Source organism: Panthera pardus, unplaced genomic scaffold (assembly GCF_024362965.1).
Source record: "Panthera pardus isolate Hobbes unplaced genomic scaffold, ASM2436296v1 HiC_scaffold_27, whole genome shotgun sequence".
NCBI lineage: Eukaryota > Metazoa > Chordata > Mammalia > Carnivora > Felidae > Panthera > Panthera pardus.
Genome location: NW_026526843.1, coordinates 32192638 through 32213659, shown reverse-complemented (window position 1 = coordinate 32213659; position 21022 = coordinate 32192638).

Here is a 21022-nt window from a genome sequence, read left to right as displayed (position 1 = left end):
TTAGATAGTTGAAGTAAAAATCATAACACTGTCTAACGCCGTGTTATAACACTGTGGTTTAAATGCATGTGGGCGAGGGGCGCCTGGGGGGCTTAGTCAGTTGAGCGGCCGACTTCGGCTCAGATCGTGATCTCCGGGTTCATGAGTTCGAGCCCCACGTTGGGCTCTGTGCTGACAGCTCAGAGCCTGGAGCCTCCTTCCGATTCTGTGTCTCCCTCTCTCTCTGCCCCTCTCCCACTCTCTCTCTCTCTCTCTGTCAAAAATAAATAAACATTTTTTTAAAAAAATTTAAATGTATGTGGGGGAACTATTTAAGGTGATGCTAATCTAGTGAGGATAAAGAGACAAAAAGAAAGAGGAGATTTCTATGCATCACTCAAACTGTCAAGAAGACGGCACAAGTGGGGCGCCTGGGTGGCGCAGTCGGTTAAGCGTCCGACTTCAGCCAGGTCACGATCTCGCGGTTCGTGAGTTCGAGCCCCGCGTCAGGCTCTGGGCTGATGGCTCGGAGCCTGGAGCCTGTTTCCGATTCTGTGTCTCCCTCTCTCTCTGCCCCTCCCCCGTTCATGCTCTGTCTCTCTCTGTCCCAAAAATAAATAAAAAACGTTGAAAAAAAATTAAAAAAAAAAAAAAAAAAAGAAGACGGCACAAGTGAACACAAGGTGTGGCTATAGGAATGCCTACAGAAACCGCCAAAAAAAAAAAAAAAAAGCTATAAGAAATATAACAAAAACAACTGATATGTCAAAATGGAATTCTTTTTATTTTTAAATCTTTTTTTCAATTTATTTACTTACCTAGAGAGAGAGACAGAGAGACAGAGAACGGGGAAGGGGCAGAGAGAGAGGGAGAGAGAGAATCCCAAGCAGGCTCTGCACTGTCAGTGAGTGCTAAACCCGATGCGGGGCTCAAACTCACAAACCGTGAGATCATGCCCTGAGCCGAATTCAAGAGTCGGGCGCTTAACTGACTGAGCCATTCAGGCACCCCTCAAAATGGAATTCTAAAAAAGTTCATGGAACCCACAGGAAGGCAGGAAAATGAAAAGAGAGACATAAAAACAAAAAGGAAAACCCAGAAAACAAAAAAATTAAATGGCCGATTGAAATCCAAATCCTATCGTATTCATAATTACATAAAACCTGAAGACTAACTAATACACCAAGGGAAAAACAGAAAATGGCAAAGTGGATGGAAAAAATAAAGAACCAACTTTCATGCTATATGTAAGAAACTCACTTCAAATGTAATGAATGCTTGCTACATGTGGGCTGAAGTGAAAAGGCTCGAAAAAGACATACCTCACAAACATTAATCAAACCTCTACAAAAACAGCTAGGAGGCACAGATTGCTAATATCAGGACCGAAACAAGGGATATCACTACATCGAAAGGAAACACTATAACCAACTTCATAAATTTCACAGCTAAAAAGGAACGTGCCAATTCATTGAAAGAGTCTATCACAACCCATCCAATGTAAAATACATCATTTAAATGGTTCTATAACTATTAAAGAAACTGGATTCATAATTTACAAACTCTCCCCACCAAAAAATCCCTAGACCTCAAGAGTTTCACCGAGGAGTCTACAAAAGGTTTACAGAATGAATACCCAACGTACACAACCTCTTCTAGAAAATCAGAGTCGGAAACATTTCCCATTTAATTTTACGAGGCGAGTATTACCCATATACCAAAATGGCACAAAGATAGCTAAAATGGCTGCTCTCAAAAAGACAAGACATGACAAGTGCTGAGGAGGATGTGGAGAAAAGAGAGCCCTTGTACACTTTTGGTGTGAATGTAAATTGGTACAGCCACTATGGAGAACAGAATGGCAGTGCCTCAAAAAAATTAAAACACAACTACCATACGATCTGTCACCCCCGCCCCCGATATATATCCAAAAGAAGCGAAATCATTATTGCAAAGAGACTTCTGCCCCCCACCCCGCCGTGTTCACTGAAGCATTATTTACAACAAGCAAGACATGGAAACAGCCTAAGTGTCCATCAGTGAATTAATAGAAAGAGAAAATGTGTGTGTGTGTGTGTGTGTGTGTGTGTACACATATGTATATATGTACAGTATTATCTCACTTATAAGTGTGATCGAAAAAACTGAATTCATAGAAACAGAGAACAGGTTAGTGGTTTCCAGGGGCGGGGGTTAGGGAGTGGGGAAAAAGAGGTGATCAATGTAACGGACGTATGAGGTCTATAGCTAACAACACTCGGGGCACCTGGGTGGCTCAGTCGGTTAAGCGTCCGACTTCGGCTCAGGTCATGATCTCTCGGTCAGTGAGTTCGAGCCCCGCGTCGGGCTCTGTGCTGACAGCTCGGAGCCTGGAGCCTGCTTCATGTTCTATGTCTCCCTCTCTTTCTGCCCCTCCCCTGCTCATGCTGTCTCTCTGTGTCTCTCAGAAATAAATAAACATTAAAAAATATTTCTATGTAGTTAACAACACTCAATTGTATATTGGAAAGTTGCTAAGAGAGTAGATTCTTATAGTTCTCACCGCAAAAAAAGTAACCATGTGAGGTGATGGATGTGTTAATCATCGTGCAGGATATACACAAACAGATCATTAGGTTTTCTGCTTTAGATTTACACAATGTTATACGTCAATCATATGCCAATCAAGCTGGAAAATATAAATGCATACATACATACACTGTTGGATCTCTAAAAAAATTAATTAAAAAATTAAAATGACTCCACTTGTACCTAGACATTGTATTTAGCAGGCAAAGATTTCAAGTTAAAATATTACTAATATCTTCCTGATACTTGTAAAATGAATCCTGTGCCTAAAATACACCGAGCAAAATTTGGTAGAGCTCAAGGGATAAATAGACAAATGTACCATAAGAGGCAGAGATTTCAACATCTCTCTCTCAGTAATTCATAGAACGGAGTAGATAGAAAATAAGTCAGGTTATAGAAGGCTTGAACATCACAATCAACTAATAGGATCTGATGTCTGTAAATTACTGGAAAAAGATGTGTATTCTGGTAATTTTCTTTTTCCAGTGCACATTGTGGAACATTTTCCAAGATGGACCATATTTTGGGCTAGAAAACAAGTATCAATAAGTTTAAAGTAATTCAAAATCATACCAAGCCAGTTCTTTGACCAAAGGGAATTAAATGAGAAGAAAATTACAGAGAAATAATTGGAATATCTCTAAATTTCCATAAAGGAATTAACATCATCCCAAAGAACTCAGAGACCAAAGTAAGCAATGAAAACCTACAAATATTTGTGGGATGTTGTTAATGTGAATCGTAAGAGGAAACGTGTAATCGTAAATACTTGCATTAAAAGTTTAAGGTTTTAAAATCAGTAATCTAAACTTCCACTTTAAGAAGCTAGAAAACAACGCGGCAAGTTAAACCCAAAATACGTAGAAAGACGTAAACAATAAACATGTTCTGTTGGTTTGCTGGGGCTGCCATAGCAAAGAACTACAAACTGTTTGCCTTGAACAACAGAAATTAATACACCCAGGGCGCCTGGGTGGCTCAGTCCATTAAGCATCTAACTCTTTTTTTTTTTTTTTTAATTTTTTTTCAACGTTTTTTATTTATTTTTGGGACAGAGAGAGACAGAGCATGAATGGGGGAGGGGCAGAGAGAGAGGGAGACACAGAATCGGAAGCAGGCTCCAGGCTCCGAGCCGTCAGCCCAGAGCCTGACGCGGGGCTCGAGCTCACAGACCGCGAGATCGTGACCTGGCTGAAGTCGGACGCCCAACCGACTGCGCCACCCAGGCGCCCCAAGCATCCAACTCTTGATCCCGGGCCAGGTCATGGTCTCATGATTCTTAGGATCAAGCCCCCATTGGGCTCGGTGCTGACAGCGTGGAGCCTGCTTGGGATCCTCTCTCTCCCTCTCCCTCTTCCCCTCATTGCACCCGCGCTCTCTCTCTCAAAATAAATAAAGCAAGCTTCAAACAAAAGAAAAAAGAAATTAATTTTCCCATAGTTCCGGAGGCCAGAAATCTGAGATCGAGGTATTGGCAAGACTGGTTTCTTCTGAGGGCTGTGAGAGAGGATCTGTACCAGGCTTCTCTCCTTGACTTACAGATGGTCATTTTCTCCCTGTATCTTCATGTTACCTTTCCTCTATATGTATCTGTGTCCAAATTTCTTCTTCTAAAGACACCAGTCACATTGGCTTAGTTCCCATTTCATTTTAACTTAACTGCCTCTGTAAAGTCCTTTTCTCCAAACACAGTCATATTCTGAGGTATGGGGGTGGGGTGGGGTTAGGACGTTAACATATGAATTTGGGTGGGGAGAGTACACAGTTTAGTCTATCATAGATGGCTAATAAGGAAATAAAAATAAATGAGAGTGATGTCACCAAAAATGGCGGAAGAGGGAACTTCAGGGCTCCGTCCCTCCAAAACGACCACAAAATGCTGGTTCATGCTGTCAAAATCCCGTTTTGCAGAATCTGGAATCTGATCAAAAACTTACAACAACCGAGGGAAACCTTAGGGAATAAAGAAACTGCTGCCTTGTGGTAAGAGTACTGTGACATTCCCCACCCCCCCAACCACCACCTTTTTTTAAATTTGAATTCCAGTTAGTTAACACGCAATGCAATATTGGTTTCAGGAGTAGAACTCACTGATTCATCATTTACATACAACACCCAGTGCTCATCCCAACAAGTGCCCTCCTTAATGCCCATCCCCATTTAGCCCATCCCCCCCACCCATCTCCCTCCATCAACCCTCCCATTGTTCTCTATCATTAAGAGCCTCTTGTGGATTGTTTCCCTCTCTTCTCCCCCCACCCCCACAACCTTCCCCTACGTTCATCTGTTTTGTTTCTTACATTCCACATCTGAGTAAAATCATATGGTATTTGCCTTTCTCTGATTGACTTATTTTGCTTACGTGTGTTGGCGAGGACGCGGAGAAAGGGGAAGTCTCGTGCACTGCTGGGGGGAATGCAAACTGGTGCAGCCGCTCTGGAAAACAATGTGGAGGCTCCTCAGAAAAACTCAAAACAGAACCACCCTACGACCCAGCAATTGCACTACTAGGTATTTACCCAAAAGAGTACTGTGACATCTTGAGTAGTTAACTACTTTCTGTCGGCCATTCCTCAGATTGGCTATGGCCATAGAGGTAGAAACCTGCATGCTGCGTGCAGAGGGGCAGTGAGGAGCACATATGCTCAGAGAATTGTGGTTCCGTTGCTCTGTGTGGTGGCTCTCTACGGAACCAGCACAAGGACTTCATTCTTTCATTCATTCTTACGAAGAAAGAGAATTCCCAACATACTTTCTAATGCGTAGAATACATTACTCAGGACTGGAATGGCTTCCAAAGTGGCATTTACTGTCAGGTAGAGTGTGCTGAAAGCATCTCAAGCAAATGTTATTGGTCACAGCAGCGTGGGGTAAGGGAGTAACGGCCAGGAGAAGCAACAGACAGACACCAAAGTCTGAGAGAAAAGGGGTTGAGAAAGGAGATCCCTGGAAGGGGAAAGAGTTGTCTAAAGTTCCCACGTATATTGGCCAACAGCATGCTCAGGGCTGGATGCATGCTCGCAAAACCCCGAGAAGACCACTGGTTAACCATGGTTAACCGTGAGGATCCAACAAGCATAAAGGGAAGGCCAAGCCAGAGCTGTAAATGGCCCGCCATTTACAGGAGTGGCCCCCAAACAGAGCCAATAGGCAATACCCGGGAAGAGACTTGATTGTTTTGTTTTATTTCTCTTTTTTCCTTTATTTTTCTTTTCATTTATTTTCTTTTTCATCGGCTCCAGGAATTTGAGGAAACTGTCAAAATGCCATAGACCCCAATGGTGCACGGTCAAAAATTGTACGGTCAAAAAGTTAAACCTAGAATTATATGACCCAGAGATTCCATTCCTGGGTATCCGTCAAAAGAACTGAAAATGTCTATTCAGACAAAACTTTGTACCTAAATGTTCACAGCAGCACTATTCACAGTCATCAAAAGGTAGAAACAATCCAAATGTCCGTCAACTAATGAACACGTAGACAACTGATGGTATATCCATGCAATGGAATATTATTCTGTTATAATAAGGAATGAGGCACTGACACATGTTACAACATGGAGGAAACATGACAATGCCGTGTTAAAGGAAAGAAACCTGGGGGTGCCTGGGTGTCGGTTAGGCATCTGACTCTTGGTTTTGGCTTAGGTCGTGATCTCACTGTTCGTGAGATCGAGCCCCACGTCGGCCTCTTTACTGACAGAGCAGAGCCTCCTTGGATTCTCTCTCCCTCTCTCTCCGCCCCTCCTCTGTGCTCTCTCTCTGGCTCTCAAAATAAATGAATAAACATAAAAAATAAAAAGAAGCCAAACACAAAAGGTTGCAAAAAGAGAAAGAAACGAAACACAAAAGGTCTCAACTTGAGTATGTCACTGATTGAAATGTCAAGAGCAGGCAAAACCATAGAGACAAAAACGAGATACATGGTGTTTGCCTGGGAACAGGGAGAAACAGGGGAGCGAGTGTTCAGTGGGCATGGCAATTGCCCTTTGGGGTGATGAAAAAGATTTGGAACTAGTTAGAGGTGATGGTTTCTCAATACCGTGAATGCACAGAATGCCACTACATTGTGTCCTTGAAGTTGGTTGATTTTTTTGGTATGTGAATTTTTCCACAATAAAAAAAAACTTAGCCGAAAAAGTGAACCAGACCTGGAGGAAAAGCAATGAAACCAAAAGATAGTTATTTTAAAAGGTGGGTAAAGATTCCCTCCTGGGTCTTTACCCAAAAGGAATTAAAACAGAAGTACTCAGAAAGATTTGTACAATATTGTTTGCTGCATCTCGATTTTTAATGGCCGGAAATTGAAACAATGCAAATGTCTATCAACAGGACGATAGATAAAGAGGGTGCTATATTCAAATAATAGAATATTATTCTGCAATCAAAAGGGGCAAACTATTGATACAAGCAACAGCATGACACATCTCACAGACACCACGTCAAGCAAAATAAGCCAGTCGTAAAAGAGTATACTCTTTATACTGTATTATATACTGTATTATTCGCAGTATACAAGGCAGCATTATTGTGCGGTGATGACAAAAACCAGACCAATTGCTCCCTCTGGAGAAAGGCATGAAGGAACTATCTGGGATTGTGAAACTATTTTACAACTCGGGTGATGGTTACAGCTGTCAAAACTCATTAACTTATACAGCTAAGATGTATTTGTTTTAACCTATGTGAAATACATCTCAAAAATATCATATTTAATATCAAGTTTGTCCGCGCTTACTCTAAGACACATATCAGCCAAATCTTGTCTTTTCTCTGACTGTACTACTTGTCATTTTAATTCAATTTTTAATTTTAATTCAACTAGGCTGGTTGAATAGATACGGTGGGTAATGTCAACAAATCACATGGGCCAAACAACTTTAGTAAAGGCAAAATCTACTACTTTATTGGCTTTGTGAATTTTTTTCAAAACCTATGTTCTTTTTTTTTTAAGTTTATTTATTTGGGGGGGGGAGTATAAGTAAGGGAAGGGCATAGAGAGAGGGAGAGAGAGAACCCCAAGCAGGCTCCACGCTGTCAGCACCAAGCCCTATGTGGGGCTCAATCCCGTGAACCGTGAGATCATGACCTGAGCCAAAAATCAAGAGTCAGACCCTTAACCGCCTGAGCCACCCAGGTGCCCCCAAACCAATATTCTTCTCTGAAGCCCGAATATATTACACTAAGCATCATTTCTTGGTTTTGTTCAGTTATTCTAACTCTCCTGGTTTCTCAGTAATTTTGTATTTCTAGCTGTTTGTCTCTGTGGTAGGCAGGCCTGGGTACAACATGCCACAAGTAAGCGTGGGCAATGATAAGACAAGAAGGTACAGTTGAGAACCATTTCAAACACTTAAAAAAAAAAAAACAAACCCTTGTAAACATTTTTTTTTCACTCTGAAATGCACAGAGAAAGAAAATGCCTAAAGCAAATATATATAGCCTGTCAAACAGTTATAAAAGAAACCTGCATGTGAAGTATCCACATCAAGGAATAGAATTCTGTAAGAGGCGATCCTTACATCACACTGTCCTGATCATAATTTCTTCCCTGCCCTCTAGAAGGAATCAGTATCGTGACTTTCATGATAATAATTTCCTAGCTTGTTATTCTACATTTAACCGTCAATGCCTGCATCCCTAAGCAATATAATTTCATCTGGCCTGGTGTTCAACTTTATAAAAAAAAAAAGGAGTTAGGTCATACGGATTCTATGCCCTTTCCTCTTTTTGCTGAAATTTGTAAGATTCCTCTTCGGACATGAGCTTAAGTCAAGCTTCTTCTCTTTTAGTCTGTTCTCTTAATTCTCTTTTTCTGGACTTCTACTCTGTTTTAACTGCTTTTAACTTGGCACCACACTTTTTCCCATCAATAGCCAGAAACAGGGAAGTTCGGGAATCTTAATTACACAGCTGGCTGGAAATTAAAATGTGTATCTGGCCTTGATATATCTGCATCAGGCAGCTAACACAACAACTTTTTCCCTGTCCTCCATGATTTCAAGGCCTTTATTAGATTATAAAATTTCTATCCGTTCATCGCACAATTACTGGTCCCATTTCATGCTATACTCACATGGCCATTAGTGTAACTATTTCAAATATTTTAATCCAGAAAAGTAGTAAATTGGAAACCAAAACAACTGAAGTTAAAGAATGTGTGCATTTAAATAGCTATTTCTTTTCGCCTCAAAATTAAAGAAATGGACCAAAGCTATAAGGAGTTAGTTTATTGGCTTAACGTAGGTCTCATTAAATAAAATTCGGAAATACAAAGTGAAGTAGGGAAAATCGCCCTTTGAAAACAAGACCTACCCTTCGTGTATCTCCCCGTCCCTTCCAAAAGAGTGCCCTCTTCACTGAGCAATCGTATTCCCCTGATGGATGCAAGAATACCAACAAGGACACTGAAGGCATAAGGAGAACTTACATGTTATGAACTTAGAGTCTTTAGAAGAAAATGGTGAAATCACAGATGCCAGGATGTGTATTTTCAAATGGTTGTTGACACGAAGGTGTGTTTGGGACGAGTTGCTCAATCCATGTCGTCAAGCAATTGCCTTGATTGATTTTTATTTAGTTTGGGGTGTGTGTGGATGTGTGGATGCATGCGTGTGTGTGTGTGTGTGTGTGTGTTTAGATTTTCTTAAATGCCTGAATGAACTGATTATCATGGTGTTATGCTAGACACACACTTATCTCCTTGATTAAAAACATAATTTAAAAAATACAATAAAGCACCATAGTTGTCTTATGCAACGGAAGGTAGGTTAGTCAATAAAAGCATTCACTTGAGTAGATTTTCACTTGATTATTAATGGGCGTTTCAGGATCAACCCTTTCCCTTTTTTTAATGTTGTCTTCTTGAGATGATTTGACACAACAAGCAGGCCGTGGTATATTCCCCCCAGAGATTTTGTCCTCCAGCCAAAGCCCAGGAGACACACGTCTGTAGTTGAGCAAGTCGGATTTACTACTCATCGTAGTGAGGGAGGATGTATACCCTGGAAAACCCCGGTCTAGCTCAGTAAGAGGGTGTTAGAAAGAACCTATCATTGTATTCTTGCTTTGATTGGGTGATTTGGGGGATTGGGTTCTGCTAAACCTCAGGGAGAAATCCTATGATTGTCTATTACCTTCAACTTTTTTTTTTTTTTTTTGAGACAGAGAGAGACAGAGCATGAACGGGGGAGGGTCAGAGAGAGAGGGAGACACAGAATCGGAAGCAGGCTCCAGGCTCTGAGCCATCAGCCCAGAGCCCGACGCAGGGCTCGAACTCACAGACCGCGTACCTTCAACTTTTAAAGGGAGAGAGACTAGGGAGAGGATAAAACTATTCAGTAAGGAAGTAACATTTTGTCCACGAGAGCACGTACATAATATCTTGTAGGTTGCATAGTGGCCTTATTTTGCTCTGTGCTTTGGCAATATTATTATGAAGTGGCCTCATTTTGTCTCACTCTATCATGGTCACAGAGTGACCTTGTCCGGTGGTGGTGTTCTGTGAAATTGTTTATGTCCAACAGAAGAACAATATGGACTAGCTGTAAGTGACGGGCCAGCTTCTGAAAAACCCCAAGGCCTGGCTGTACGTGTCAGGTCAGTTCCTGATGTCAGAGGCTGGTCTGTTGTTGCTGTTGTTGTTTTTCTCACACTTTTGTCTTGATGTAAAAAACACAGAACCGAAGATACTGCTCTTAAAATAATTTTTAGTGTTTTTATTTATTTTTGAGAGAGAGTGAGAGAGAGACAGAGCACGAGTAGGGGAAGGGCAGAGAGAGAGGGAGACACAGAATGTGAAGCAGGCTCCAGGCTCTGAGTGGTCAGCACAGAGCCCGACGTGGGGCTCAAACTTGGGAAAGGCGAGATCATGACCTTGGCCAAAGTCGGATGCTTAACCGACTGGGCTACCCAGGTGCCCCCTAAATAATTTGTAAAGATATATAATGAGGGGACGCCTGGGTGGCTCAGTCAGTTAAGCATCTGACTCTTGACTTTGCCTCAGGTCACGATCTTACAGTTCGTGAGTTCGAGCCCCACGTCGGGTTCTGCACCGACAGTGTGGAGCCTGCTTGGGATTCTCTCCCTCTCTGTGTCCCTCCCCCCATCCCTCTCTCTCTCACACACAAAATAAATAAACGATTTTTTTTTAAAAAGATATACAATGAGGTTAAAGACTCAGAGAGAAGAGTAAACAATCAGCATGGAAGAATTAAACATACGTACTGGTTGTTATAATTTTCATTGGGTGTATAAATCCTGGGGATCCTCATCCCGAAACACACATGCGTAGTCTCTCTGACATTTTTTTGTACCAAAATATGTATTAAAGTTCTCCAGAGAAACGGAACCAGTAGAATCTATCTATACATTGTCTTATACAGAACTTAAAAACATATTTATGACTTATTACTATAATTCCAGTTTCATAAACAAGAGAGCTGAGGCTCATTGTGGTGAAGTAATTTGCCTATTCCAGCATCAGACTGGAATTTGAAACTGGGTCTGTGTGGCTCCGGTACAGGTGTGCAAGCAAGAGTGAATCTGTGTTGGTTTATCTTGGGGACAGCGACTTGGGGGCCAGATGGGAGAGGGTGAAGTTAGACATCCGGACGGGACCCGTAGTTCTGTATACGCATTCATCCTTCTGCGTGTATCAAGGAGGACGCTTAAGGCAAGTCTTAGGACCCTGGGAAGTTTCACGCCTTCCCTACCCGTGAGATTTCTACCGGAGGCAGAAAAACACCGTGCTCAATGAAACTTAGATTCCCAATGACAGAGGTAGTAAGAGTCTACTCATGATTATTTTTCATTAAAAAAATCTTTTTTGAGGTTTATTTTTGAGAGAGAGAGAGACAGACAGAGCAGGGGTGGGCAGAGAGAGAGGGAGACACAGAATCCGAAGCAGGCTCCAGGCTCCCAGCTGTCAGCACAGAGCCCTATGCAGGGCTTGAACTCACGAACCGCGAGATCATGACCTGAGCGGAAGTCGGATGCCCAACCGACTGAGCCACCCAGGCACCCCTGGCTATTTTTCACTTAAATGTTTAACTTAATCTGACTTATTTCAATTCTCCCTTTTCCTAGTCTGTTCTTTATCAGTCTTTCTCCTCTCAGGCTGAATACATCCACAGGAGAACATGCTACTTCCAAAAAGTTTAATCTTTCCAATTTGTGAAATCTCCAGGAGATTGCCTTTGCACTTGGTCTGCACGACCAGCCCCCCTGGGTCTCCAGCCTGCTGGCTCACACTGCAGATTTTGTATTCAGCAGCCTCCATAATCCCACGAGACAATTTCTTGTAATAAATTTCTCTCTCTCTCTCTACACACACACACACACACACACCTTCCCAGAGTCCTTAGACTTGCCTTAAGCGTCCTCCTTGATACACGCAGAAGGATGAATGTACGTACAGAACTACGGGTCCCGTCCCGATGTCTAACTTTACCCTCTCCCATCTGACCCCCAAGTCGCTGTCCCCAAGATAAACCAACACAGATTCACTCTTGCTTGCACACCTGTACCGGAGCCACACAGACCCAGTTTCAAATTCCAGTCTGATGCTGGAATAGGCAAATTACTTCACCACAATGGGCCTCAGCTTTCTTGTTTATAAAACTGGGATCATATTAATAATTCATAAATACATTTGAAGTTCTGTATGAGACAAGGCATGTAAAGCCTGTTGGACACAGTCCAAGAAATGACAGCTGCTATTATTATTACTGTTCCTATTATTGTTAGTATTATTAAAATTATTATGCCCACAGTCTACATTCTGATCATACAATAGAGTGGGTGGGCTTCGGGTCCTTCAGGCAGGAACAGACGATTTTCTGAAAAGTCATTTGGGCAAGGATAGCGTGGTGCCAAATAGAGATAGTTTCATAAACTTTCAACACTAAAGTTGTCATTGTATCCTTTGGTTTAAGAATCCTATCCTACTTCTGCCTTGGAGGTAAGGCAATAAAATATCTAAATATAGTACTAGATAGAGTAGCCATGCTTTCTCTGAAATATGATTCTGGATCATTTTGCTTACACAGGAGTAAATAAAACATTGAGACCACCAACCCTTTATAACAGTTAATGGCTAACATAATTTAGTCTTTGCAAAAACAGACAAGGAGAGCCTAAATGGTCTTTTTCAATAAATACATTCCGTACCGTTTCTCTATAAAAAAAGAGATTGATCTGTGTTTTTACTTGCTTAAACAAATATAAAGAACTCCTGCAACTCTATAACAAAAAAAAAAAAATCAATCGTATTTTAAAAACGGGCAGAGTGGGGTGTGTGGCTGGTTCAGTCGGTGGAGCATGTGACTCTTGATCTCCTGGTCATGAGTTCGAACCCCACATTGGGGGGGAGACATTATGTAAAAAGTAAATAAGTAAATAAACGTTAAACAAAATGAAATAAAAATGGGTAGAGGATCTCAATATACATTTTTCCAAAGAAGACATACAGATGACGAACAGACACGTGAAAAGATGCTCAACATAAGTAATGATCAGGACAATGCAAATCAGAGCCACAATGAGACATCACCTTACCCTAGTCAGAATGGCTGGTGTAAAAAGTGTTGAGGATATGGAGAAAAGGGCACGCGCATGCATTGTTGGTAGAAATGTAAATTAGTGCAGCCACTATGGAAAACACTATAGGGTTTCCTGAAAAAATTAAAGATAGAAATGTTATACGATCCAATAATTACACTTCGGGCCATTTACCCCCCAAAAAACAAAAGCGCTAATTCAAAAAGGTATCTGCGCCTCTATGTTTATTGCAGTATTATTTACAAGAGCCGACGTATGGAAACAACCTAAGTATCCGTCGATAGATGAATAGATAGAGAAATGGTGGAATATGTACACAATAAAAGATTATTTCGCCATAAAAACACAAAATCGAATCTTGCCATTTGTGACTACATGGAGGGATGCTGTAGACGGTATAACGGTAAGTGAAATCAGTCAGACGGAGGAAGCCAAATAGCATATGATTTCGCTCATGTGCAAAGTCTCAAAAACAAAACCAACCAACCAACAAGAACAGAAACAGACTCATAAATGCAGGGAACAAAGTGGCGGTGGCCAGAGGGGAGGGAGTTGGGGAGATGGGCAAAGTAGGTGAAGGGGATTAAGAGCTGAAACCTTCCAGTTATAAAATAAGTAAGTCGTGGGAATGTAACGTACAGCACAGAGAATATATACAGTCAATAATAGTGTAATAATGGTGTGTGGTAACAGATGGAAGCTACCCTCATTGTGGCGAGCATTTCTTAATGTACATAGACGTTCGATCGTTATGCTGTACCCCTGAAACTAATATTTAAAACATGGAATGGGAAGATGGAAAGTAAATGGCAATTTACTTCCTCCATTTAATAGAAAACTAGAAATTTCTGCCCACGAAAAGCAAAAAGGGAAAAGGGGTGAGAGACATAACAGAGAGACAGACATTCATAGCATTAAGAAGAAAATGGTATTTTTTTTCCCAATAAAAAAATATTTTTTTAAAAAAGGAAGCAGGAATCCATTTTCGGTGGTAACTCCTCTTCCGCCAGGCCACTTGTTTTGGCCTTTGTTTTGTTCTGTTCTATGTATTTGATACAATTGCACGTAGAGTAGTTTATTACGAGATTTTTTGGAGTTTTGAATTCTGAATGGCGTCAATGGAACTGCTTAAGCGTATGTAAATAAGAAGTTCGTTTGCATATTTAAGCAGCACTGAGCCAGGATACACAAACACAAACACCAAGTTCTTTTGTCAATATCAACTCGCATAAAATTGGAGCCGCAGATAAGCTGTTTATTTAGAAGCACAACTGGTAATCCTGGGGACGCTCTGAGTGCTTGTCCTTTGGTACAAGTGGAGAAATTGGTAAAAAGGTCCACGCTGGAGGTTTTATAATTTCATACTGAAATATGAAAGTTTTAGCCCTGCAAGAATATTCATATTCTAGGATTAGCATAGGAGGCAGAGAACGGAGAAAAACCTTATTTGCATGAGGGAACAAGTCGCAACTCTGAATTTGCATAAGCAGGCGGAGCCTCAAAGGTAGACATAGTCATTAATTACCCATACGATAGATTCACACAATTCACCCACAATAGTCCTCCATCCGGCAGCGTAGAAAAAAATCCGCAGCTAGCAATTCAGTATGGAATGTTATTCTATCACCGATGAGCAAATCTTTCTAAACATGACATGGGTTCCACGATTATTCCACATTGTGAATTCGTTCATAAGGTTGATTTCCTCTCTGCCATGAAAAATGGCTCAGGCAACATGGGAGCAGACACTCTGATAGGTAGGAGAGGGCAAGAGGGACAGCCAAAATGGGGGGACGATAAGGAAGGCTAGGACGTTAGTAATCGATTTTCCCTAATTTCGTGGTTTGGTCTCCAGTTCTGATCAAACACGATCCCCAGATAAGATGATACTATTAATCATCCCAAGAGAGATCACGGGGCCAGTTGCATTATGACACAGACCTATTCTAAGAGGAAATCATCTCAAGTCTAGATAGTGGTAAGGTGGCTGGCTGCAAACAGTATGGATCCTCAGGAAAATTCTGAGTCCCGAGTGTTTTCTTCCCATGTGCCTCTGTTCTACCTCCCATCCCAAGAGGCAAACATTTTCTGAGTTCTGTTTCCCACGCCCTGAACTTACTGCTCTGCTGGACTCCATGAATCCCCTAAAATACATCATTTCTTTTTCATTTTCTTCCTCATTCAGATCCTACATGTTCTTTGAAGGTTAGGTCAGTTCGAATTTTCTTTGAGACAGGCAAAGTTTGGTGCGGAGAATTAAGCACTTGTGTTAGTCTCTCGATCTTCCCATGGTTACTTACTTGTGGGTGAAATTATATATTCCCCATAGCCTCGGTCATCTGCATTTCCGAAACGCATGTGAATTTCAAATAGCTTACCCCGTCTGCTCTACAAATACATTCGCATTTGTCAGATTGTGTGTTCCAGTTAAAAGTTTGGAAAATACAGTTATCAGACTCATTAGTGCCCAGGAATACTGATTTCCTGCTCCTCTGTATGAACTCAAGTACCTACCAACATTCTAAAAAAAAAAAAAAAAGTTTTTTCTTAACCTTTATTTACTTTCTTTGCACAGGTAACGGATGGGACAGAGTCAGACAGAGCGGCAGGCACGGAATCCGAAACAGGCTCCGATCAATGGGCACGAAGCCTGACGTGGGGCTCGAACTCGCAGGTCGCGAGACTTCGACCTGAGATGCAGTCAGACGCTTAACCAACTGAGCCACCCAGGCGCCCCAGCCAACGGCGTGAATAAGTCCTCTCTTGTATGCTCATCCCGTTACTGTTTCTAATTTTCTCTTCCCTGATTCTTCCCAAGATTTTCAGTTGTGTCCTCTACTTGATTGTTAACTAACTTCCAGACATCCTCAACCTGATCACAGAAGGTTTAATCCTCTTTGTTCTTTTTTTAAAAACACGTTTTTAACGTTCGTTTATTCATTTGAGAGAGACGGAGACAGCGCAAACGGGGGAGGGGCAGAGAGCGACGGAGAGAAAATTCCAAGCAGGCTCCGCGCTGCCAGTGCAGAGCCCAGCACGGGGCTCTAACTCGGGGAAACCTTGAGATCATGACCTGAGCCAAAACCAAGAGTCGGACCCTTAACAGGCTGAGCCACCCTGTTGAACTGAGCCAAGTACCACATTTAAACTGTGACTTCATTAAGTCAATATTTTCAGCCATAATTTCAACTCTAATGGTTAGCAGGGAATGTAACTTGACTCTTACACATAAACCAAAACTTAGATGGCCCGTGAATAGGTGAAATTAAGTTATTAACTTATTAGCATACGGCTATTGATATAAATCAAATGGGATAACTGCCTGGTCCAAAATGGGTATAATCTTTAGTTTTTCACTGAACTATCAGATGTATGTATATTTTTGACTTGAAGGTACTATTCTAAATTAGGATTTATATAATTAAATAAAAGTTAGAATGATGGTTAATTAAAGTACTAATAATAACATAATTCACTTTCCATTGCAGTTTGCAAAGTTCAAAAGAACAGTTTAATTAAATCTAAATTTAATTTATTTTCAGGAAAATTACATTTTGACCATTTCAGTGATGCTGAAGAGATGAGACAAAAATTACATTAATATATTTAAGAAACTAATTCCACTTGAATAATTATGTTTTAATAAATGGATAAGCACCGTCTATGTGCCCCCAAATTTTGATCAAAACTTGTATCATTCTGAATGTCCTAGAAATATAACTCATTATCTGTCTACAATCCTCCTTACAGACACTTTCTATTGGAAATCATCACTTTGTAAGAAAAAATCAAGTCCCCTACATTCTCCTGAATTGCATAGAAATTTTCTTTAATTATCTATCTTACCTTGGGTGAATAGTTTATTACAGAAATGATCCCAGGGAGGATCACTAAAGGTCCGGGTGTGGGTAACCGGCGTTCAGTCTTGCTAGGGACCTCTGAAAACAACTCAAGGAGCACTTAAGTTGTTCTGCTCAAGGGAGAGGAAGCTGGGGGGCTCATTTGCCAAGTCCGTTCCATCATTGGCCTAGGGTTGTATTAGTGCACCATGGCCGATTTAACAAAGCATCACAAATTAAGTGGCTTAAAACCACTCAAATTTATTATTGTTGTTGCTTGTTATTATTATGGCCATTATTAATCATCTTACAGTTCTGTCAGTCAGAAGGCTTTCCTCGGCTCATAATACACTTCTTCCAACTTCAAAGCCAGCAACCGTTAAGCTAAGTCCTTCTCAGGGGCCATCTCTCTGGTTCTCTCTCTTCCGCCTCCCTCTTCCACTAAAAAGGACCCTGTGATTACGTGACCCAGATAATTCAGTCTCCTCTTCCTACCGCGAGCTTATCTGATTGGAAACCTTGTTTTTTTTCTTCTTTGTATCACCTAACATATTCACAGGTTCCTAGAATTAAGACATAGGCATCATGAGGGGGCTGTCATCCCACCTACCAAAAGGTTTGTTCGCCAGTCATTATATCCCCATGCCCCTGGCCACAGAAAGCCCTGAGACAGAGAGTTATAGCTGCTGGCAGCCGAAATGTGTTGGCCAATAAGGGAACGATGAACACCAAATGCACATGGGTGGGGCACCAACCTTCTCCAAATACACATACTTTGCCTTAATCGAAACCCGGATCTTTTCAAGGAGCACTGTTTCACGCGGGGCTTTCTCAAACAGATCTATTAATACCACGGCCCACCGATTTAACATCTTATATTGTCCGTAACCCAGTCATGACATCCTCTGCCCTTCTTTGTCTGATGTCCAGCTACCATGGCATCGTCGAAGAACACGGACTCTGGAATCGGACCACGCTTCAATCCTGGTTCTTTTACTTATTTGGCAGTGGAGCTAGGCAAGTTACTTACCAGCCCTGTGTCTCAGGTTCCTCGTCTGGGACATGTCAATAATGCCTTCCTAATAGGGAAGTTGTGACAATTATATAACATAATATAGTAAAGCCTTAGATTGCGAGTAACTTGTTCTGTGAGTGTTCCCTAAGACGGGCAAGCATTTCTAACACATTCGAACTTGATAAGTGAGCGCTGTCTTGCAATATGCGTACTACCAGATGCCGAACGTCACGAGATCACAACTGAGCCAATGGTTCTTGAAATTCACTTTGATATGCAAGTGCTTTGGATTACAAGCATGTTTCCGGAATTGTGCTCGCAAACCAAGGTTTTACTGTATATGTAAAGTGCTTAGAACCCTCCCTAGCATTGCGTGAGAGCTCCATTAATGTTTGCCGCTGCTTCTGCTGATCTGTGCGTCTAAAGCATATCCTTCCTTATTTACCATTTTTTTTCCAACTCCTAGTCCTTTCGTTTTCTTGGATGCCTTTAACATCCATCAACCACTCAAAGACCCTTGACTCCCCAAACATTCACATGTACTGGGTTTTAGCAACGCATTTGCACGGCTACACCGTGAATTCTGACCCTACTTTCTGGCCACAAATCTCTTTTTCCAGCTCCTTCCCTCCCATTACACCTGCTTTTTGAAATTGTTGTGATTTTCTGTCACATTTTTCAATGTTCTCTTAGTGCATCAGCTCTGAACTCAGTATACTTTTCCCCAGCCCAGATCTAACAGTCAGTCACTGAAGTATTCTTTGACTAGCACCCTTAATTCCTTATCATGTCCTTTCTATCATGCTGACCTTACCGATCACCAAATTTGGAACAATCTTAAAATCAGTCTTTTCTTTTTTTAAGTTTATTTATTTCTTTTGAGAGAGAGAGAGAGAGCGAGAGAGAGCAGCATGAGGGGGAAGAGGCAGGGGTGGGGGGGTGGGGAGAGAATCCCAAGCAGGCTCTGAGCTTTCAGCACTTAGAGCCTGACATGGGGCCCGATCTCACCAACCGTGAGATCATGACCTGAGCTGAAATCGAGAGTTGGACATTTAACCAACTTAGCCACCCAGGTGCCCGTGGTCTCTGCTTTTATATCAGAGCTTGGGTGTTAATGACTATGCAAATGTTCAGATTAGTTTCTCTGCAAAATATTTTACTAAGTGAAAGAAGCCAATCTGAAAAGGCTACATGCTGTGTGTTTCCAACTGGGTGGCTTTCTGGAAAAGGCAAAACTATGGAGACAGTGAAACGGTCCATGATTGCCAGGAGTTAGGGGGAAGGGAGGGATAAAGGCAGAGTACCGGCTTTCAGGACAGCAAAACTACTCCGTAGGATATTATAATGGTAGCAACATGTCATTACACATTTGTCCAAACTCTTGGAATGCACAACACCAAGACTGATCCCTAATACAAGCTAGGGGCTTTGCGTGACAATGATGTGTCAATGTAGGGTTAGCAGCTATAACAAAGGTGGGGAATATTGATAATGGGACAGGCTATGGACAAGTGGGGGCACAGTGTATATGGGAAATCTGTATATCTGACTCAATATGTCTCTGAACCTCAAACTTCCCTTAAAAAATAAAATCTACTAAAAAAATTGTTTGTTGCAACATTTTGCCTCAAAATTCTTGCCAGAGGAGTGTCTGGGTGGCTCAGTCAGTTAAGCATCGGACTCTTGGTTTCGGTTCGGGTCACGATCTCACGGCCGTGTGGGTGTAAGCCCTGCATCAGGCTCTGCACTGGAAGCGGGAAGCCTGCTTGGGATTCTCTCTCTCTCCCTCCTTCTGCCCGTCTGCCACTTGCACTGTCTCTGTCTCTCTCGAAATAAATAAACTTTAAAAAGTAATAATAAAATAAAATAAACTTCTTGTCAGAAAGTTCCCACAACGACTTAGTCCCGGGGTTCGTGTCTGTTTATTGTCCTTCTCATTCACATTGTTATTTTTTGGATCTTTGTTGTACAGGCAACGTTCTGTTGTATCCTGGATGTTTTGTATATTTTTTTTAACGTTTATTTATTATTGAGAGACAGAGAGAGACAGAGCATGAGCAGGGGAGGGGCAGAGAGAGAGGGAGACACGGAATCCGAAGCCGGCTCCAGGCTCTGAGCGGTCGGCACAGAGCCCGACGCGGGGCTCGAACCCACGAACCATGGCATCATGACCTGAGCCTAAAGTCAGTTGCTCAACTGACTGAACCACCCAAGGCCCCCCTGGATGTTTTGTATATTATAATTGTGAGGCCCTGGATCTTATTTATTCTGCTGTTTGGGCAGCAGTTACTTTGACGAGGTGTAGCATGAAGGCCAGGGTGAATGTGACTGTTCAGCTTCCCACTCGGGTCCACCAACGCCACCAGATAAAAGTAGACCACTGACTCCTACTTCCAGATTGACAATGAGTAATCATTGTCCCCTCCCCGCTCAGCCCTGTCGACGCTTCCCTAGTAAAATGGGACGTCGGCTGACATTGTCTTGTGGCCTGGAAATGAGCGTCGAAGCTCAGCTTCCCTCTAGACCTTGCCGCAAACAGAGGCTGTGAGGGGACAGGGCTTCACTTCAACCACTTTGCTCCGCCCGGTCCATCTCTGGAAGGTTCGGAGACTCAGCTTTTCACTGGGTTGAGCCGATGTGAGGGTGGGCCTGGGAAGGAATTGGGATCCTCACTGGTCTCTACTCATATGGTCTTCTTCAGTCTTGTGGACCCCCGTCGAGGGTGGAGGGCCAGCTTGCTTCTGGGTCCTGTCGACGTGAGAGGGGAGAGGAGGTGAAACCTTAGGTGGTGACTGACCCACTGCATAGCACCTTATTAAGCCTCTTTGTGGCCCACTGGGAGTAGAGGATCTGATCACTGCTGGACCCTGTTGACGCTCCACGGCTCGGGAATGCGAGCTCCACTGAAATCTGCCTGGTGGATGATGAACGTGTAGTTTCACACTCGACTGCAATCACCACTGGTCGCGGAATAAGAGCGTTGCTACCTACTTTGGTCTGGGTTCGGGGTAGAGCGGAAGACCAACCACTCCCCACGCAGCCCTACCGAAACCCCAGGA